Source organism: Pseudophryne corroboree, chromosome 6 (assembly GCF_028390025.1).
Source record: "Pseudophryne corroboree isolate aPseCor3 chromosome 6, aPseCor3.hap2, whole genome shotgun sequence".
Classification (NCBI taxonomy): domain Eukaryota; kingdom Metazoa; phylum Chordata; class Amphibia; order Anura; family Myobatrachidae; genus Pseudophryne; species Pseudophryne corroboree.
This window is the reverse complement of record NC_086449.1, coordinates 93,038,418-93,057,000: the sequence shown is the minus strand read 5'-3', so window position 1 is coordinate 93,057,000 and position 18,583 is coordinate 93,038,418. Positions and strand designations below refer to the sequence as shown.

Sequence of the window (18,583 nt, the reverse complement as noted above, 5' to 3'; positions counted from 1 at the left end):
TTCCCATACCGGAAGTCGAACCCGGGCCGCCTGGGTGAAAACCAGGAATCCTTACCGCTAGACCATATGGGAAGCTGAAATAAAACTCCTTCAAAGTTTCATACAAGGAAAACATTTTTACTGATATAGGAAATTTGTTAATCCAAAATGCCTCACCTTTTCTAATCCAAAAATTAACCAACAGTTGCCTTGTTAGCGCAGTTGGTAGTGCGTCAGTCTCATAATCTGAAGGTCGTGAGTTCAAGCCTCACACAGGGCATTTTTATTGATGTCTATTTTGGGAGCATGGCATTGCAATATGAGAGATGCAGTCCTGTTTCTAACAAACTAGACTGATTGCATCAAAATGTTACCTTTCAGAAAGAGTTGTGTCATCTGTTTATAATTGCAGATAAGCTTTAATAATTCACCTGACCTATAAAAGATTTCAGACCAGCAATAAAAGAAAAGATGTCAAATAACTCATCCAAGATGTACCCATTTAGGGGAAAAAAAGCATAAAGCATTTTTCATTCTATTTGGCATGACTGTTGTCCTCAGAACAGTGCATTGTAACTTGAGAGTTAAAACTCTGTTTCTTGTAAAGTTGCCAGAACACCTATCCGGATTGAAGGAATTTTCTCTTTATAACAGGACTTAACATCTGTAAATTTGTTTTAACGCCAAAGGATTTTAGACCATAACTAATGGAAAAGATGTTTTCAGATCACTTGACACATTTGTAACATTTTTTTATTTTATTTTTCATGCAGCTGGAATCAATGATGGAAAAGGGGAGCATAATGCATTGTTCTATTCTTTGTGATTTTTGTCCTCAGAAAGCCCATTTCTCACAGTTTCATAATACCTGGAAATTTTACCTGTGATAAGGCCAATGATAATGGCACAGCAGTTGCTCAAAGCCTTGTCACAATTAGTAGCAGTGGATCACGTCTGCAATTGGAACCACATCAGACACAAGGAAACATCTGGCTACAACTATTAGTTTTTGTTCCTCTGCTTTTGAATCTGTTTAGAAACAACAATAAGATTCCATTCCCATACCGGGAGTCGAACCCGGGCCGCCTGGGTGAAAACCAGGAATCCTTACCGCTAGACCATATGGGAAGCTGAAATAAATCTACTTCAAAGTTTCATACAAGGAAAACATTTTTACTGATATCGGAAATTTGTTAAACCAAAATGCCTCACCTTTTCTAATCCAAATCTTAGGCTACAGTTGCCTTGTTAGCGCAGTTGGTAGCGCGTCAGTCTCATAATCTGAAGGTCGTGAGTTCAAGCCTCACACAGGGCATTTTTATTGATGTCTATTTTGGGAGCATGGCATTGCAATATGAGAGATGCAGTCCTGTTTCTAACAAACTAGACTGATTGCATCAAAATGTTACCTTTCAGAAAGAGTTGTGTCATCTGTTTATAATTGCAGATAAGCTTTAATAATTCACCTGACCTATAAAAGATTTCAGACCAGCAATAAAAGAAAAGATGTCAAATAACTCATCCAAGATGTACCCATTTAGGGGGAAAAAAGCATAAAGCATTTTTCATTCTATTTGTCATGACTGTTGTCCTCAGAACAGTGCATTGTAACTTGAGAGTTAAAACTCTGTTTCTTGTAAAGTTGCCAGAACACCTATCCGGATTGAAGGAATTTTCTCTTTATAACAGGACTTAACATCTGTAAATTTGTTTTAACGCCAAAGGATTTTAGACCATAACTAATGGAAAAGGTGTTTTCAGATCACTTGACACATTTGTAACATTTTTTTATTTTATTTTTCATGCAGCTGGAATCAATGATGGAAAAGGGGAGCATAATGCATTGTTCTATTCTTTGTGATTTTTGTCCTCAGAGAGCCCATTTCTCACAGTTTCATAATACCTGGAAATTTTACCTGTGATAAGGCCAATGATAATGGCACAGCAGTTGCTCAAAACCTTGTCACAATTAGTAGCAGTGGATCACGTCTGCAATTGGAACCACATCAGACACAAGGAAACATCTGGCTACAACTATTAGTTTTAGTTCCTCTGCTTTTAAATCTGTTTAGAAACAACAATAAGATTCCATTCCCATACCGGGAGTTGAACCCGGGCCACCTGGGTGAAAACCAGGAATCCTTACCGCTAGACCATATGGGAAGCTGAAATAAATCTACTTCAAAGTTTCATACAAGGAAAACATTTTTACTGATATCGGAAATTTGTTAAACCAAAATGCCTCACCTTGTCTAATCCAAATCTTAGGCTACAGTTGCCTTGTTAGCGCAGTTGGTAGCGCGTCAGTCTCATAATCTGAAGGTCGTGAGTTCAAGCCTCACACAGGGCATTTTTATTGATGTCTATTTTGGGAGCATGGCATTGCAATATGAGAGATGCAGTCCTGTTTCTAACAAACTAGACTGATTGCATCAAAATGTTACCTTTCAGAAAGAGTTGTGTCATCTGTTTATAATTGCAGATAAGCTTTAATAATTCACCTGACCTATAAAAGATTTTAGAAAAGGCAATAAAAGAAAAGATGTCAAATAACTCATCCAAGATGTACCCATTTAGGGGAAAAAAAGCATAAAGCATCTTTCATTCTATTTGTCATGACTGTTGTCCTCAGAACAGTGCATTGTAACTTGAGAGTTAAAACTCTGTTTCTTGTAAAGTAGCCAGAACACCTATCCGGATTGAAGGAATTTTCTCTTTATAACAGGACTTAACATCTGTAAATTTGTTTTAACGCCAAAGGATTTTAGACCATAACTAATGGAAAAGGTGTTTTCAGATCACTTGACACATTTGTAACATTTTTTTATTTTATTTTTCATGCAGCTGGAATCAATGATGGAAAAGGGGAGCATAATGCATTGTTCTATTCTTTGTGATTTTTGTCCTCAGAGAGCCCATTTCTCACAGTTTCATAATACCTGGAAATTTTACCTGTGATAAGGCCAATGATAATGGCACAGCAGTTGCCCAAAACCTTGTCACAATTAGTAGCAGTGGATCACGTCTGCAATTGGAACCACATCAGACACAAGGATACATCTGGCTACAACTATTAGTTTTTGTTCCTCTGCTTTTGAATCTGTTTAGAAACAACAATAAGATTCCATTCCCATACCGGGAGTCGAACCCGGGCCGCCTGGGTGAAAACCAGGAATCCTTACCACTAGACCATATGGGAAGTTGAAATAAAACGCCTTCAAAGTTTCATACAAGGAAAACATTTTTACTGATATAGAAAATTTGTTAATCCAAAATGCCTCACCTTTTCTAATCCAAAAATAAGCCTACAGTTGCCTTGTTAGCGCAGTTGGTAGCGTGTCAGTCTAATAATCTGAAGGTCGTGAGTTCAAGCCTCACACAGGGCATTTTTATTGATGTCTATTTTGGGAGCATGGCATTGCAATATGAGAGATGCAGTCCTGTTTCTAACAAACTAGACTGATTGCATCAAAATGTTACCTTTCAGAAAGAGTTGTGTCATCTGTTTATAATTGCAGATAAGCTTTAATAATTCACCTGACCTATAAAAGATTTCAGACCAGCAATAAAAGAAAAGATGTCAAATAACTCATCCAAGATGTACCCATTTAGGGGGAAAAAAGCATAAAGCATTTTTCATTCTATTTGTCATGACTGTTGTCCTCAGAACAGTGCATTGTAACTTGAGAGTTAAAACTCTGTTTCTTGTAAAGTTGCCAGAACACCTATCCGGATTGAAGGAATTTTCTCTTTATAACAGGACTTAACATCTGTAAATTTGTTTTAACGCCAAAGGATTTTAGACCATAACTAATGGAAAAGGTGTTTTCAGATCACTTGACACATTTGTAACATTTTTTTATTTTATTTTTCATGCAGCTGGAATCAATGATGGAAAAGGGGAGCATAATGCATTGTTCTATTCTTTGTGATTTTTGTCCTCAGAGAGCCCATTTCTCACAGTTTCATAATACCTGGAAATTTTACCTGTGATAAGGCCAATGATAATGGCACAGCAGTTGCTCAAAACCTTGTCACAATTAGTAGCAGTGGATCACGTCTGCAATTGGAACCACATCAGACACAAGGAAACATCTGGCTACAACTATTAGTTTTAGTTCCTCTGCTTTTAAATCTGTTTAGAAACAACAATAAGATTCCATTCCCATACCGGGAGTTGAACCCGGGCCACCTGGGTGAAAACCAGGAATCCTTACCGCTAGACCATATGGGAAGCTGAAATAAATCTACTTCAAAGTTTCATACAAGGAAAACATTTTTACTGATATCGGAAATTTGTTAAACCAAAATGCCTCACCTTGTCTAATCCAAATCTTAGGCTACAGTTGCCTTGTTAGCGCAGTTGGTAGCGCGTCAGTCTCATAATCTGAAGGTCGTGAGTTCAAGCCTCACACAGGGCATTTTTATTGATGTCTATTTTGGGAGCATGGCATTGCAATATGAGAGATGCAGTCCTGTTTCTAACAAACTAGACTGATTGCATCAAAATGTTACCTTTCAGAAAGAGTTGTGTCATCTGTTTATAATTGCAGATAAGCTTTAATAATTCACCTGACCTATAAAAGATTTTAGAAAAGGCAATAAAAGAAAAGATGTCAAATAACTCATCCAAGATGTACCCATTTAGGGGAAAAAAAGCATAAAGCATCTTTCATTCTATTTGTCATGACTGTTGTCCTCAGAACAGTGCATTGTAACTTGAGAGTTAAAACTCTGTTTCTTGTAAAGTAGCCAGAACACCTATCCGGATTGAAGGAATTTTCTCTTTATAACAGGACTTAACATCTGTAAATTTGTTTTAACGCCAAAGGATTTTAGACCATAACTAATGGAAAAGGTGTTTTCAGATCACTTGACACATTTGTAACATTTTTTTATTTTATTTTTCATGCAGCTGGAATCAATGATGGAAAAGGGGAGCATAATGCATTGTTCTATTCTTTGTGATTTTTGTCCTCAGAGAGCCCATTTCTCACAGTTTCATAATACCTGGAAATTTTACCTGTGATAAGGCCAATGATAATGGCACAGCAGTTGCCCAAAACCTTGTCACAATTAGTAGCAGTGGATCACGTCTGCAATTGGAACCACATCAGACACAAGGATACATCTGGCTACAACTATTAGTTTTTGTTCCTCTGCTTTTGAATCTGTTTAGAAACAACAATAAGATTCCATTCCCATACCGGGAGTCGAACCCGGGCCGCCTGGGTGAAAACCAGGAATCCTTACCACTAGACCATATGGGAAGTTGAAATAAAACGCCTTCAAAGTTTCATACAAGGAAAACATTTTTACTGATATAGAAAATTTGTTAATCCAAAATGCCTCACCTTTTCTAATCCAAAAATAAGCCTACAGTTGCCTTGTTAGCGCAGTTGGTAGCGTGTCAGTCTAATAATCTGAAGGTCGTGAGTTCAAGCCTCACACAGGGCATTTTTATTGATGTCTATTTTGGGAGCATGGCATTGCAATATGAGAGATGCAGTCCTGTTTCTAACAAACTAGACTGATTGCATCAAAATGTTACCTTTCAGAAAGAGTTGTGTCATCTGTTTATAATTGCAGATAAGCTTTAATAATTCACCTGACCTATAAAAGATTTCAGACCAGCAATAAAAGAAAAGATGTCAAATAACTCATCCAAGATGTACCCATTTAAGGGAAAAAAAGCATAAAGCATTTTTCATTCTATTTGTCATGACTGTTGTCCTCAGAACAGTGCATTGTAACTTGAGAGTTAAAACTCTGTTTCTTGTAAAGTAGCCAGAACACCTATCCAGATTGAAGGAATTTTCTCTTTAAAACAGGACTTAACATCTGTAAATTTGTTTTAACGCCAAAGGATTTTAGACCATAACTAATGGAAAAGGTGTTTTCAGATCACTTGACACATTTGTAACATTTTTTTATTTTATTTTTCATGCAGCTGAATTCAATGATGGAAAAGGGGAGCATAATGCATTGTTCTATTCTTTGTGATTTTTGTCCTCAGAGAGCCCATTTTTCACAGTTTCATAATACCTGGAAATTTTACCTGTTATAAGACCAATGATAATAGCACAGCAGTTGCTCAAAACCTTGTCACAATTAGTAGCAGTGGATCACGTCTGCAATTGGAACCACATCAGACACACGGAAACATCTGGCTACAACTATTAGTTTTTGTTCCTCTGCTTTTGAATCTGTTTAGAAACAACAATAAGATTCCATTCCCATACCGGAAGTCGAACCCGGGCCGCCTGGGTGAAAACCAGGAATCCTTACCGCTAGACCATATGGGAAGCTGAAATAAAACTCCTTCAAATTTTCATACAAGGAAAACATTTTTACTGATATAGGAAATTTGTTAATCCAAAATGCCTCACCTTTTCTAATCCAAAAATAAACCTACAGTTGCCTTGTTAGCGCAGTTGGTAGTGCGTCAGTCTCATAATCTGAAGGTCGTGAGTTCAAGCCTCACACAGGGCATTTTTATTGATGTCTATTTTGGGAGCATGGCATTGCAATATGAGAGATGCAGTCCTGTTTCTAACAAACTAGACTGATTGTATCAAAATGTTACCTTTCAGAAAGAGTTGTGTCATCTGTTTATAATTGCAGATAAGCTTTAATAATTCACCTGACCTATAAAAGATTTCAGACCAGCAATAAAAGAAAAGATGTCAAATAACTCATCCAAGATGTACCCATTTAGGGGAAAAAAAGCATAAAGCATTTTTCATTCTATTTGTCATGACTGTTGTCCTCAGAACAGTGCATTGTAACTTGAGAGTTAAAACTCTGTTTCTTGTAAAGTTGCCAGAACACCTATCCGGATTGAAGGAATTTTCTCTTTATAACAGGACTTAACATCTGTAAATTTGTTTTAACGCCAAAGGATTTTAGACCATAACTAATGGAAAAGGTGTTTTCAGATCACTTGACACATTTGTAACATTTTTTTATTTTATTTTTCATGCAGCTGGAATCAATGATGGAAAAGGGGAGCATAATGCATTGTTCTATTCTTTGTGATTTTTGTCCTCAGAGAGCCCATTTCTCACAGTTTCATATTACCTGGAAATTTTACCTGTGATAAGGCCAATGATAATGGCACAGCAGTTGCTCAAAACCTTGTCACAATTAGTAGCAGTGGATCACATCTGCAATTGGAACCACATCAGACACACGGAAACATCTGGCTACAACTATTAGTTTTTGTTCCTCTGCTTTTGAATCTGTTTAGAAACAACAATAAGATTCCATTCCCATACCGGAAGTCGAACCCGGGCCGCCTGGGTGAAAACCAGGAATCCTTACCGCTAGACCATATGGGAAGCTGAAATAAAACTCCTTCAAATTTTCATACAAGGAAAACATTTTTACTGATATAGGAAATTTGTTAATCCAAAATGCCTCACCTTTTCTAATCCAAAAATAAGCCTACAGTTGCTTTGTTAGCACAGTTGGTAGCGCGTCAGTCTCATAATCTGAAGGTCGTGAGTTCAAGCCTCACACAGGGCATTTTTATTGATGTCTATTTTGGGAGCATGGCATTGCAATATGAGAGATGCAGTCCTGTTTCTAACAAACTAGACTGATAGCATCAAAATGTTACCTTTCAGAAAAAGTTGTGTCATCTGTTTATAATTGCAGATAAGCTTTAATAATTCACCTGACCTATAAAAGATTTCAGACCAGCAATAAAAGAAAAGGTGTCAAATAACTCATCCAAGATGTACCCATTTAGGGGAAAAAAGCATAAAGCATTTTTCATTCTATTTGTCATGACTGTTGTCCTCAGAACAGTACATTGTAACTTGAGAGTTAAAACTCTGTTTCTTGTAAAGTTGCCAGAACACCTATCCGGATTGAAGGAATTTTCTCTTTATAACAGGACTTAACATCTGTAAATTTGTTTTAACGCCAAAGGATTTTAGACCATAACTAATGGAAAAGGTGTTTTCAGATCACTTGACACATTTGTAACATTTTTTTATTTTATTTTTCATGCAGCTGAATTCAATGATGGAAAAGGGGAGCATAATGCATTGTTCTATTCTTTGTGATTTTTGTCCTCAGAGAGCCCATTTTTCACAGTTTCATAATACCTGGAAATTTTACCTGTGATAAGGCCAATGATAATGGCACAGCAGTTGCTCAAAACCTTGTCACAATTAGTAGCAGTGGATCACGTCTGCAATTGGAACCACATCAGACACACGGAAACATCTGGCTACAACTATTAGTTTTTGTTCCTCTGCTTTTGAATCTGTTTAGAAACAACAATAAGATTCCATTCCCATACCGGAAGTCGAACCCGGGCCGCCTGGGTGAAAACCAGGAATCCTTACCGCTAGACCATATGGGAAGCTGAAATAAAACTCCTTCAAAGTTTCATACAAGGAAAACATTTTTACTGATATAGGAAATTTGTTAATCCAAAATGCCTCACCTTTTCTAATCCAAAAATAAGCCTACAGTTGCCTTGTTAGCGCAGTTGGTAGCGCGTCAGTCTCATAATCTGAAGGTCGTGAGTTCAAGCCTCACACAGGGCATTTTTATTGATGTCTATTTTGGGAGCATGGCATTGCAATATGAGAGATGCAGTCCTGTTTCTAACAAACTAGACTGATTGCATCAAAATGTTACCTTTCAGAAAGAGTTGTGTCATCTGTTTATAATTGCAGATAAGCTTTAATAATTCACCTGACCTATAAAAGATTTCAGACCAGCAATAAAAGAAAAGATGTCAAATAACTCATCCAAGATGTACCCATTTAGGGGAAAAAAAGCATAAAGCATTTTTCATTCTATTTGGCATGACTGTTGTCCTCAGAACAGTGCATTGTAACTTGAGAGTTAAAACTCTGTTTCTTGTAAAGTTGCCAGAACACCTATCCGGATTGAAGGAATTTTCTCTTTATAACAGGACTTAACATCTGTAACTTTGTTTTAACGCCAAAGGATTTTAGACCATAACTAATGGAAAAGGTGTTTTCAGATCACTTGACACATTTGTAACATTTTTTTATTTTATTTTTCATGCAGCTGGAATCAATGATGGAAAAGGGGAGCATAATGCATTGTTCTATTCTTTGTGATTTTTGTCCTCAGAGAGCCCATTTCTCACAGTTTCATAATACCTGGAAATTTTACCTGTGATAAGGCCAATGATAATGGCACAGCAGTTGCTCAAAGCCTTGTCACAATTAGTAGCAGTGGATCACGTCTGCAATTGGAACCACATCAGACACAAGGAAACATCTGGCTACAACTATTAGTTTTAGTTCCTCTGCTTTTGAATCTGTTTAGAAACAACAATAAGATTCCATTCCCATAGCGGGAGTCGAACCCGGGACGCCTGGGTGAAAACCAGGAATCCTTACCGCTAGACCATATGGGAAGCTGAAATAAATCTACTTCAAAGTTTCATACAAGGAAAACATTTTTACTGATATCGGAAATTTGTTAAACCAAAATGCCTCACCTTTTCTAATCCAAATCTTAGGCTACAGTTGCCTTGTTAGCGCAGTTGGTAGCGCGTCAGTCTCATAATCTGAAGGTCGTGAGTTCAAGCCTCACACAGGGCATTTTTATTGATGTCTATTTTGGGAGCATGGCATTGCAATATGAGAGATGCAGTCCTGTTTCTAACAAACTAGACTGATTGTATCAAAATGTTACCTTTCAGAAAGAGTTGTGTCATCTGTTTATAATTGCAGATAAGCTTTAATAATTCACCTGACCTATAAAAGATTTCAGACCAGCAATAAAAGAAAAGATGTCAAATAACTCATCCAAGATGTACCCATTTAGGGGAAAAAAAGCATAAAGCATTTTTCATTCTATTTGTCATGACTGTTGTCCTCAGAACAGTGCATTGTAACTTGAGAGTTAAAACTCTGTTTCTTGTAAAGTTGCCAGAACACCTATCCGGATTGAAGGAATTTTCTCTTTATAACAGGACTTAACATCTGTAAATTTGTTTTAACGCCAAAGGATTTTAGACCATAACTAATGGAAAAGGTGTTTTCAGATCACTTGACACATTTGTAACATTTTTTTATTTTATTTTTCATGCAGCTGGAATCAATGATGGAAAAGGGGAGCATAATGCATTGTTCTATTCTTTGTGATTTTTGTCCTCAGAGAGCCCATTTCTCACAGTTTCATAATACCTGGAAATTTTACCTGTGATAAGGCCAATGATAATGGCACAGCAGTTGCTCAAAACCTTGTCACAATTAGTAGCAGTGGATCACATCTGCAATTGGAACCACATCAGACACACGGAAACATCTGGCTACAACTATTAGTTTTTGTTCCTCTGCTTTTGAATCTGTTTAGAAACAACAATAAGATTCCATTCCCATACCGGGAGTCGAACCCGGGCCGCCTGGGTGAAAACCAGGAATCCTTACCGCTAGACCATATGGGAAGCTGAAATAAATCTTCTTCAAAGTTTCATACAAGGAAAACATTTTTACTGATATCGGAAATTTGTTAAACCAAAATGCCTCACCTTTTCTAATCCAAATCTTAGGCTACAGTTGCCTTGTTAGCGCAGTTGGTAGCGCGTCAGTCTCATAATCTGAAGGTCGTGAGTTCAAGCCTCACACAGGGCATTTTTAATGATGTCTATTTTGGGAGCATGGCATTGCAATATGAGAGATGCAGTCCTGTTTCTAACAAACTAGACTGATTGCATCAAAATGTTACCTTTCAGAAAGAGTTGTGTCATCTGTTTATAATTGCAGATAAGCTTTAATAATTCACCTGACCTATAAAAGATTTCAGACCAGCAATAAAAGAAAAGATGTCAAATAACTCATCCAAGATGTACCCATTTAGGGGAAAAAAAGCATAAAGCATTTTTCATTCTATTTGTCATGACTGTTGTCCTCAGAACAGTGCATTGTAACTTGAGAGTTAAAACTCTGTTTCTTGTAAAGTTGCCAGAACACCTATCCGGATTGAAGGAATTTTCTCTTTAAAACAGGACTTAACATCTGTAAATTTGTTTTAACGCCAAAGGATTTTAGACCATAACTAATGGAAAAGGTGTTTTCAGATCACTTGACACATTTGTAACATTTTTTTATTTTATTTTTCATGCAGCTGGAATCAATGATGGAAAAGGGGAGCATAATGCATTGTTCTATTCTTTGTGATTTTTGTCCTCAGAGAGCCCATTTCTCACAGTTTCATAATACCTGGAAATTTTACCTGTGATAAGGCCAATGATAATGGCACAGCAGTTGCTCAAAACCTTGTCACAATTAGTAGCAGTGGATCACGTCTGCAATTGGAACCACATCAGACACACGGAAACATCTGGCTACAACTATTAGTTTTTGTTCCTCTGCTTTTGAATCTGTTTAGAAACAACAATAAGATTCCATTCCCATACCGGGAGTCGAACCCGGGCCGCCTGGGTGAATACTAGGAATCCTTACCGCTAGACCATATGGGAAGCTGAAATAAAACTCCTTCAAAGTTTCATACAAGGAAAACATTTTTACTGATATAGGAAATTTGTTAATCCAAAATGCCTCACCTTATCTAATCCAAATCTTAGGCTACAGTTGCCTTGTTAGCGCAGTTGGTAGCGCGTCAGTCTCATAATCTGAAGGTCGTGAGTTCAAGCCTCACACAGGGCATTTTTATTGATGTCTATTTTGGGAGCATGGCATTGCAATATGAGAGATGCAGTCCTGTTTCTAACAAACTAGACTGATTGCATCAAAATGTTACCTTTCAGAAAGAGTTGTGTCATCTGTTTATAATTGCAGATAAGCTTTAATAATTCACCTGACCTATAAAAGATTTCAGACCAGCAATAAAAGAAAAGATGTCAAATAACTCATCCAAGATGTACCCATTTAGGGGAAAAAAAGCATAAAGCATTTTTCATTCTATTTGTCATGCCTGTTGTCCTCAGAACAGTGCATTGTAACTTGAGAGTTAAAACTCTGTTTCTTGTAAAGTTGCCAGAACACCTATCCGGATTGAAGGAATTTTCTCTTTATAACAGGACTTAACATCTGTAAATTTGTTTTAACGCCAAAGGATTTTAGACCATAACTAATGGAAAAGGTGTTTTCAGATCACTTGACACATTTGTAACATTTTTTTATTTTATTTTTCATGCAGCTGGAATCAATGATGGAAAAGGGGAGCATAATGCATTGTTCTATTCTTTGTGATTTTTGTCCTCAGAGAGCCCATTTCTCACAGTTTCATAATACCTGGAAATTTTACCTGTGATAAAGCCAATGATAATGGCACAGCAGTTGCTCAAAACCTTGTCACAATTAGTAGCAGTGGATCACGTCTGCAATTGGAACCACATCAGACACAAGGAAACATCTGGCTACAACTATTAGTTTTTGTTCCTCTGCTTTTGAATCTGTTTATAAACAACAATAAGATTCCATTCCCATACCGGGAGTCGAACCCGGGCCGCCTGGGTGAAAACCAGGAATCCTTACCGCTAGACCATATGGGAAGCTGAAGTAAATCTCCTTCAAAGTTTCATACAAGGAAAACATTTTTACTGATATAGGAAATTTGTTAAACCAAAATGCCTCACCTTTTCTAATCCAAATCTAAGGCTACAGTTGCCTTGTTAGCGCAGTTGGTAGCGCGTCAGTCTCATAATCTGAAGGTCGTGAGTTCAAGCCTCACACAGGGCATTTTTATTGATGTCTATTTTGGGAGCATGGCATTACAATATGAGAGATGCAGTCCTGTTTCTAACAAACTAGACTGATTGCATCAAAATGTTACCTTTCAGAAAGAGTTGTGTCATCTGTTTATAATTGCAGATAAGCTTTAATAATTCACCTGACCTATAAAAGATTTCAGACCAGCAATAAAAGAAAAGATGTCAAATAACTCATCCAAGATCTACCCCATTTAGGGGAAAACAAGCATAAAGCATTTTTCATTCTATTTGTCATGACTGTAGTCCTCAGAACAGTGTATTGGAACTTGAGAGTTAAAACTCTGTTTCTTGTAAAGTTGCCAGAACACCTAACCGGATTGAAGGAATTTTCTCTTTATAACAGGACTTAACATCTGTAAATTTGTTTTAACGCCAAAGGATTTTAGACCATAACTAATGGAAAAGGTGTTTTCAGATCACTTGACACATTTGTAACATTTTTTTATTTTATTTTTCATGCAGCTGGAATCAATGATGGAAAAGGGGAGCATAATGCATTGTTCTATTCTTTGTGATTTTTGTCCTCAGAGAGCCCATTTCTCACAGTTTCATAATACCTGGAAATTTTACCTGTGATAAGGCCAATGATAATGGCACAGCAGTTGCCCAAAACCTCATCACAATTAGTAGCAGTGGATCACGTCTGCAATTGGAACCACATCAGACACAAGGAAACATCTGGCTACAACTATTAGTTTTTGTTCCTCTGCTTTTGAATCTGTTTAGAAACAACAATAAGATTCCATTCCTATACCGGGAGTCAAACCCGGGCCGCCTGGGTGAAAACCAGGAATCCTTACCGCTAGACCATATGGGAAGCTGAAATAAATCTCCTTCAAAGTTTCATACAAGGAAAACATTTTTACTGATATAGGAAATTTGTTAATCCAAAATGCCTCACCTTTTCTAATCCAAAAATAAGTCTACAGTTGCCTTGTTAGCGCAGTTGGTAGCGTGTCAGTCTCATAATCTGAAGGTCGTGAGTTCAAGCCTGACACAGGGCATTTTTATTGATGTCTATTTTGGGAGCATGGCATTGCAATATGAGAGATGCAGTCCTGTTTCTAACAAACTAGACTGATAGCATCAAAATGTTACCTTTCAGAAAGAGTTGTGTCATCTGTTTATAATTGCAGATAAGCTTTAATAATTCACCTGACCTATAAAAGATTTCAGACCAGCAATAAAAGAAAAGATGTCAAATAACTCATCCAAGATGTACCCCATTTAGGGGAAAACAAGCATAAAGCATTTTTCATTCTATTTGTCATGACTGTAGTCCTCAGAACAGTGTATTGGAACTTGAGAGTTAAAACTCTGTTTCTTGTAAAGTTGCAAGAACACCTATCCGGATTGAATGAATTTTCTCTTTATAACAGGACTTAACATCTGTAAATTTGTTTTAACGCCAAAGGATTTTAGACCACAACTAATGGAAAAGGTGTTTTCAGATCACTTGACACATTTGTAACATTTTTTTATTTTATTTTTCATGCAGCTGCAATCAATGATGGAAAAGGGGAGCATAATGCATTGTTCTATTCTTTGTGATTTTTGTCCTCAGAGAGCCCATTACTCACAGTTTCATAATACCTAGAAATTTTACCTGTGATAAGGCCAACGATAATGGCACAGCAGTTGCCCAAAACCTCATCACAATTAGTAGCAGTGGATCACGTCTGCAATTGGAACCACATCAGACACACGGAAACATCTGGCTACAACTATTAGTTTTTGTTCCTCTGCTTTTGAATCTGTTTAGAAACAACAATAAGATTCCATTCCCATACCGGGAGTCGAACCCGGGCCTCCTGGGTGAAAACCAGGAATCCTTACCGCTAGACCATATGGGAAGCTGAAGTAAATCTCCTTCAAAGTTTCATACAAGGAAAACATTTTTACTGATATCGGAAATTTGTTAAACCAAAATGCCTCACCTTATCTAATCCAAATCTTAGGCTACAGTTGCCTTGTTAGCGCAGTTGGTAGCGCGTCAGTCTCATAATCTGAAGGTCGTGAGTTCAAGCCTCACACAGGGCATTTTTATTGATGTCTATTTTGGGAGCATGGCATTGCAATATGAGAGATGCAGTCCTGTTTCTAACAAACTAGACTGATAGCATCAAAATGTTACCTTTCAGAAAGAGTTGTGTCATCTGTTTATAATTGCAGATAAGCTTTAATAATTCACCTGACCTTTAAAAGATTTCAGACCAGCAATAAAAGAAAAGATGTCAAATAACTCATCCAAGATGTACCCATTTAGGGGAAAAAAAGCATAAAGCATTTTTCATTCTATTTGTCATGCCTGTTGTCCTCAGAACAGTGCATTGTAACTTGAGAGTTAAAACTCTGTTTCTTGTAAAGTTGCCAGAACACCTATCCGGATTGAAGGAATTTTCTCTTTATAACAGGACTTAACATCTGTAAATTTGTTTTAACGCCAAAGGATTTTAGACCATAACTAATGGAAAATGTGTTTTCAGATCACTTGACACATTTGTAACATTTTTTTATTTTATTTTTCATGCAGCTGGAATCAATGATGGAAAAGGGGAGCATAATGCATTGTTCTATTCTTTGTGATTTTTGTCCTCAGAGAGCCCATTTCTCACAGTTTCATAATACCTGGAAATTTTACCTGTGATAAAGCCAATGATAATGGCACAGCAGTTGCTCAAAACCTTGTCACAATTAGTAGCAGTGGATCACATCTGCAATTGGAACCACATCAGACACACGGAAACATCTGGCTACAACTATTAGTTTTTGTTCCTCTGCTTTTGAATCTGTTTAGAAACAACAATAAGATTGCATTCCCATACCGGGAGTCGAACCCGGGCCTCCTGGGTGAAAACCAGGAATCCTTACCACTAGACCATATGGGAAGCTGAAATAAAACTCCTTCAAAGTTTCATACAAGGAAAACATTTTTACTGATATAGGAAATTTGTTAATCCAAAATGCCTCACCTTTTCTAATCCAAAAATAAGTCTACAGTTGCCTTGTTAGCGCAGTTGGTAGCGCGTCAGTCTCATAATCTGAAGGTCGTGAGTTCAAGCCTCACACAGGGCATTTTTATTGATGTCTATTTTGGGGGCATGGCATTGCAATATGAGAGATGCAGTCCTGTTTCTAACAAACTAGACTGATTGCATCAAAATGTTACCTTTCAGAAAGAGTTGTGTCATCTATTTATAATTGCAGATAAGCTTTAATAATTCACCTGACCTATAAAAGTTTTCAGACCAGCAATAAAAGAAAAGATGTCAAATAACTCATCCAAGATCTACCCCATTTAGGGGAAAAAAAAGCATAAAGCATTTTTCATTCTATTTGTCATGACTGTTGTCCTCAGAACAGTGCATTGTAACTTGAGAGGTAAAACTCTGTTTCTTGTAAAGTTGCCAGAACACCTATCCGGATTGAAGGAATTTTCTCTTTATAACAGGACTTAACATCTGTAAATTTGTTTTAACGCCAAAGGATTTTAGACCATAACTAATGGAAAAGGTGTTTTCAGATCACTTGACACATTTGTAACATATTTTTATTTTATTTTTCATGCAGCTGGAATCAATGATGGAAAAGGGGAGCATAATGCATTGTTCTATTCTTTGTGATTTTTGTCCTCAGAGAGCCCATTTCTCACAGTTTCATAATACCTGGAAATTTTACCTGTGATAAGGCCAATGATAATGGCACAGCAGTTGCTCAAAACCTCGTCACAATTAGTAGCAGTGGATCACGTCTGCAATTGGAACCACATCAGACACAAGGAAACATCTGGCTACAACTATTAGTTTTTGTTCCTCTGCTTTTGAATCTGTTTATAAACAACAATAAGATTCCATTCCCATACCGGGAGTCGAACCCAGGCCGCCTGGGTGAAAACCAGGAATCCTTACCGCTAGACCATATGGGAAGCTGAAGTAAATCTCCTTCAAAGTTTCATACAAGGAAAACATTTTTACTGATATAGGAAATTTGTTAAACCAAAATGCCTCACCTTTTCTAATCCAAATCTAAAACTACAGTTACCTTGTTAGCACAGTTGGTAGCGCGTCAGTCTCATAATCTGAAGGTCGTGAGTTCAAGCCTCACACAGGGCATTTTTATTGATGTCTATTTTGGGAGCATGGCATTGCAATATGAGAGATGCAGTCCTGTTTCTAACAAATTAGACTGATAGCATCAAAATGTTACCTTTCAGAAAGAGTTGTGTCATCTGTTTATAATTGCAGATAAGCTTTAATAATTCACCTGACCTATAAAAGATTTCAGACCAGCAATAAAAGAAAAGATGTCAAACAACTCATCCAAGATCTACCCCATTTAGGGGAAAACAAGCATAAAGCATTTTTCATTCTATTTGTCATGACTGTAGTCCTCAGAACAGTGTATTGGAACTTGAGAGTTAAAACTCTGTTTCTTGTAAAGTTGCCAGAACACCTAACCGGATTGAAGGAATTTTCTCTTTATAACAGGACTTAACATCTGTAAATTTGTTTTAACGCCAAAGGATTTTAGACCACAACTAATGGAAAAGGTGTTTTCAGATCACTTGACACATTTGTAACATTTTTTTATTTTATTTTTCATGCAGCTGCAATCAATGATGGAAAAGGGGAGCATAATGCATTGTTCTATTCTTTGTGATTTTTGTCCTCAGAGAGCCCATTTCTCACAGTTTCATAATACCTGGAAATTTTACCTTTGATAAGGCCAATGATAATAGCACAGCAGTTGCCCAAAACCTTGTCACAATTAGTAGCAGTGGATCACGTCTGCAATTGGAACCACATCAGACACAAGGAAACATCTGGCTACAACTATTAGTTTTTGTTCCTCTGCTTTAGAATCTGTTTAGAAACAACAATAAGACTCCATTCCCATACCGGGAGTCGAACCCGGGCCGCCTGGTTGAAAACCAGAAATCCTTACCGCTAGACCATATGGGAAGCTGAAGTAAATCTCCTTCAAAGTTTCATACAAGGAAAACATTTTTACTGATATAGGAAATTTGTTAAACCAAAATGCCTCACCTTTTCTAATCCAAATCTAAAACTACAGTTACCTTGTTAGCGCAGTTGGTAGCGCGTCAGTCTCATAATCTGAAGGTCGTGAGTTCAAGCCTCACACAGGGCATTTTTATTGATGTCTATTTTGGGAGCATGGCATTGCAATATGAGAGATGCAGTCCTGTTTCTAACAAATTAGACTGATAGCATCAAAATGTTACCTTTCAGAAAGAGTTGTGTCATCTGTTTATAATTGCAGATAAGCTTTAATAATTCACTTGACCTATAAAAGATTTCAGACCAGCAATAAAAGAAAAGATGTCAAATAACTCATCCAAGATGTACCCATTTAGGGGAAAAAAAGCATAAAGCATTTTTCATTCTATTTGTCATGACTGTTGTCCTCAGAACAGTGCATTGTAACTTGAGAGTTAAAACTCTGGCCCTCATTCCGAGTTGATCGGTCGCAAGGCGAATTTAGCAGAGTTACACACGCTAAGCCGCCGCCTACTGGGAGTGAATCTTAGCTTCTTCAAATTGCGACCGATGTATTCGCAATATTGCGATTACTAACTACTTAGCAGTTTCAGAGTAGCTCCAGACTTACTCTGCCTGTGCGATCATTTCAGTGCTTGTCGTTCCTGGTTGACGTCACAAACACACCCAGCGTTCGCCCAGGCACTCCCACCGTTTCCCCGGCCACTCCTGCGTTTTTTCCGGAAACGGTAGCGTTTTCAGCCACACGCCCCTGAAACGCCGTGTTTCCGCCCAGTAACACCCATTTCCTGTCAATCACATTACGATCGCCGGAGCGAAGAAAAAGCCGTGAGTAAAAATACTTTCATCATAG

The 18,583-nt window shown here is 37.4% G+C and overlaps 35 non-coding genes across 35 annotated transcripts; 18 read left to right on the top strand and 17 right to left on the bottom strand.

Annotated features, from left to right (window-relative positions):
- On the bottom strand, positions 1-72 carry TRNAE-UUC (transfer RNA glutamic acid (anticodon UUC)). The gene has a single exon. It is a non-coding gene; the product is annotated as a tRNA-Glu (tRNA).
- A 114-nt stretch (positions 73-186) lies between these two features.
- TRNAM-CAU (transfer RNA methionine (anticodon CAU)) lies at positions 187-259 on the top strand. Its single transcript has one exon. It is a non-coding gene; the product is annotated as a tRNA-Met (tRNA).
- A 776-nt stretch (positions 260-1,035) lies between these two features.
- Positions 1,036-1,107, bottom strand: TRNAE-UUC (transfer RNA glutamic acid (anticodon UUC)). Its single transcript has one exon. It is a non-coding gene; the product is annotated as a tRNA-Glu (tRNA).
- A 114-nt stretch (positions 1,108-1,221) lies between these two features.
- Positions 1,222-1,294, top strand: TRNAM-CAU (transfer RNA methionine (anticodon CAU)). The gene has a single exon. It is a non-coding gene; the product is annotated as a tRNA-Met (tRNA).
- Positions 1,295-2,070: 776 nt separating this feature from the next.
- On the bottom strand, positions 2,071-2,142 carry TRNAE-UUC (transfer RNA glutamic acid (anticodon UUC)). The gene has a single exon. It is a non-coding gene; the product is annotated as a tRNA-Glu (tRNA).
- A 114-nt stretch (positions 2,143-2,256) lies between these two features.
- TRNAM-CAU (transfer RNA methionine (anticodon CAU)) lies at positions 2,257-2,329 on the top strand. Its single transcript has one exon. It is a non-coding gene; the product is annotated as a tRNA-Met (tRNA).
- A 777-nt stretch (positions 2,330-3,106) lies between these two features.
- TRNAE-UUC (transfer RNA glutamic acid (anticodon UUC)) lies at positions 3,107-3,178 on the bottom strand. Its single transcript has one exon. It is a non-coding gene; the product is annotated as a tRNA-Glu (tRNA).
- A 114-nt stretch (positions 3,179-3,292) lies between these two features.
- TRNAI-AAU (transfer RNA isoleucine (anticodon AAU)) lies at positions 3,293-3,365 on the top strand. The gene has a single exon. It is a non-coding gene; the product is annotated as a tRNA-Ile (tRNA).
- Positions 3,366-4,141: 776 nt separating this feature from the next.
- Positions 4,142-4,213, bottom strand: TRNAE-UUC (transfer RNA glutamic acid (anticodon UUC)). Its single transcript has one exon. It is a non-coding gene; the product is annotated as a tRNA-Glu (tRNA).
- Positions 4,214-4,327: 114 nt separating this feature from the next.
- TRNAM-CAU (transfer RNA methionine (anticodon CAU)) lies at positions 4,328-4,400 on the top strand. Its single transcript has one exon. It is a non-coding gene; the product is annotated as a tRNA-Met (tRNA).
- A 777-nt stretch (positions 4,401-5,177) lies between these two features.
- On the bottom strand, positions 5,178-5,249 carry TRNAE-UUC (transfer RNA glutamic acid (anticodon UUC)). The gene has a single exon. It is a non-coding gene; the product is annotated as a tRNA-Glu (tRNA).
- A 114-nt stretch (positions 5,250-5,363) lies between these two features.
- Positions 5,364-5,436, top strand: TRNAI-AAU (transfer RNA isoleucine (anticodon AAU)). The gene has a single exon. It is a non-coding gene; the product is annotated as a tRNA-Ile (tRNA).
- A 776-nt stretch (positions 5,437-6,212) lies between these two features.
- Positions 6,213-6,284, bottom strand: TRNAE-UUC (transfer RNA glutamic acid (anticodon UUC)). The gene has a single exon. It is a non-coding gene; the product is annotated as a tRNA-Glu (tRNA).
- A 114-nt stretch (positions 6,285-6,398) lies between these two features.
- TRNAM-CAU (transfer RNA methionine (anticodon CAU)) lies at positions 6,399-6,471 on the top strand. Its single transcript has one exon. It is a non-coding gene; the product is annotated as a tRNA-Met (tRNA).
- A 776-nt stretch (positions 6,472-7,247) lies between these two features.
- Positions 7,248-7,319, bottom strand: TRNAE-UUC (transfer RNA glutamic acid (anticodon UUC)). The gene has a single exon. It is a non-coding gene; the product is annotated as a tRNA-Glu (tRNA).
- Positions 7,320-7,433: 114 nt separating this feature from the next.
- On the top strand, positions 7,434-7,506 carry TRNAM-CAU (transfer RNA methionine (anticodon CAU)). The gene has a single exon. It is a non-coding gene; the product is annotated as a tRNA-Met (tRNA).
- A 775-nt stretch (positions 7,507-8,281) lies between these two features.
- TRNAE-UUC (transfer RNA glutamic acid (anticodon UUC)) lies at positions 8,282-8,353 on the bottom strand. The gene has a single exon. It is a non-coding gene; the product is annotated as a tRNA-Glu (tRNA).
- A 114-nt stretch (positions 8,354-8,467) lies between these two features.
- TRNAM-CAU (transfer RNA methionine (anticodon CAU)) lies at positions 8,468-8,540 on the top strand. Its single transcript has one exon. It is a non-coding gene; the product is annotated as a tRNA-Met (tRNA).
- A 776-nt stretch (positions 8,541-9,316) lies between these two features.
- TRNAE-UUC (transfer RNA glutamic acid (anticodon UUC)) lies at positions 9,317-9,388 on the bottom strand. The gene has a single exon. It is a non-coding gene; the product is annotated as a tRNA-Glu (tRNA).
- Positions 9,389-9,502: 114 nt separating this feature from the next.
- TRNAM-CAU (transfer RNA methionine (anticodon CAU)) lies at positions 9,503-9,575 on the top strand. Its single transcript has one exon. It is a non-coding gene; the product is annotated as a tRNA-Met (tRNA).
- A 776-nt stretch (positions 9,576-10,351) lies between these two features.
- On the bottom strand, positions 10,352-10,423 carry TRNAE-UUC (transfer RNA glutamic acid (anticodon UUC)). Its single transcript has one exon. It is a non-coding gene; the product is annotated as a tRNA-Glu (tRNA).
- Positions 10,424-10,537: 114 nt separating this feature from the next.
- On the top strand, positions 10,538-10,610 carry TRNAM-CAU (transfer RNA methionine (anticodon CAU)). The gene has a single exon. It is a non-coding gene; the product is annotated as a tRNA-Met (tRNA).
- Positions 10,611-11,572: 962 nt separating this feature from the next.
- TRNAM-CAU (transfer RNA methionine (anticodon CAU)) lies at positions 11,573-11,645 on the top strand. Its single transcript has one exon. It is a non-coding gene; the product is annotated as a tRNA-Met (tRNA).
- Positions 11,646-12,421: 776 nt separating this feature from the next.
- Positions 12,422-12,493, bottom strand: TRNAE-UUC (transfer RNA glutamic acid (anticodon UUC)). Its single transcript has one exon. It is a non-coding gene; the product is annotated as a tRNA-Glu (tRNA).
- A 114-nt stretch (positions 12,494-12,607) lies between these two features.
- On the top strand, positions 12,608-12,680 carry TRNAM-CAU (transfer RNA methionine (anticodon CAU)). The gene has a single exon. It is a non-coding gene; the product is annotated as a tRNA-Met (tRNA).
- Positions 12,681-13,457: 777 nt separating this feature from the next.
- TRNAE-UUC (transfer RNA glutamic acid (anticodon UUC)) lies at positions 13,458-13,529 on the bottom strand. The gene has a single exon. It is a non-coding gene; the product is annotated as a tRNA-Glu (tRNA).
- A 114-nt stretch (positions 13,530-13,643) lies between these two features.
- Positions 13,644-13,716, top strand: TRNAM-CAU (transfer RNA methionine (anticodon CAU)). Its single transcript has one exon. It is a non-coding gene; the product is annotated as a tRNA-Met (tRNA).
- Positions 13,717-14,493: 777 nt separating this feature from the next.
- TRNAE-UUC (transfer RNA glutamic acid (anticodon UUC)) lies at positions 14,494-14,565 on the bottom strand. Its single transcript has one exon. It is a non-coding gene; the product is annotated as a tRNA-Glu (tRNA).
- Positions 14,566-14,679: 114 nt separating this feature from the next.
- Positions 14,680-14,752, top strand: TRNAM-CAU (transfer RNA methionine (anticodon CAU)). Its single transcript has one exon. It is a non-coding gene; the product is annotated as a tRNA-Met (tRNA).
- Positions 14,753-15,528: 776 nt separating this feature from the next.
- On the bottom strand, positions 15,529-15,600 carry TRNAE-UUC (transfer RNA glutamic acid (anticodon UUC)). Its single transcript has one exon. It is a non-coding gene; the product is annotated as a tRNA-Glu (tRNA).
- Positions 15,601-15,714: 114 nt separating this feature from the next.
- TRNAM-CAU (transfer RNA methionine (anticodon CAU)) lies at positions 15,715-15,787 on the top strand. Its single transcript has one exon. It is a non-coding gene; the product is annotated as a tRNA-Met (tRNA).
- Positions 15,788-16,565: 778 nt separating this feature from the next.
- TRNAE-UUC (transfer RNA glutamic acid (anticodon UUC)) lies at positions 16,566-16,637 on the bottom strand. Its single transcript has one exon. It is a non-coding gene; the product is annotated as a tRNA-Glu (tRNA).
- Positions 16,638-16,751: 114 nt separating this feature from the next.
- Positions 16,752-16,824, top strand: TRNAM-CAU (transfer RNA methionine (anticodon CAU)). The gene has a single exon. It is a non-coding gene; the product is annotated as a tRNA-Met (tRNA).
- A 777-nt stretch (positions 16,825-17,601) lies between these two features.
- TRNAE-UUC (transfer RNA glutamic acid (anticodon UUC)) lies at positions 17,602-17,673 on the bottom strand. The gene has a single exon. It is a non-coding gene; the product is annotated as a tRNA-Glu (tRNA).
- Positions 17,674-17,787: 114 nt separating this feature from the next.
- TRNAM-CAU (transfer RNA methionine (anticodon CAU)) lies at positions 17,788-17,860 on the top strand. Its single transcript has one exon. It is a non-coding gene; the product is annotated as a tRNA-Met (tRNA).
- Positions 17,861-18,583: the final 723 nt, after the last annotated feature.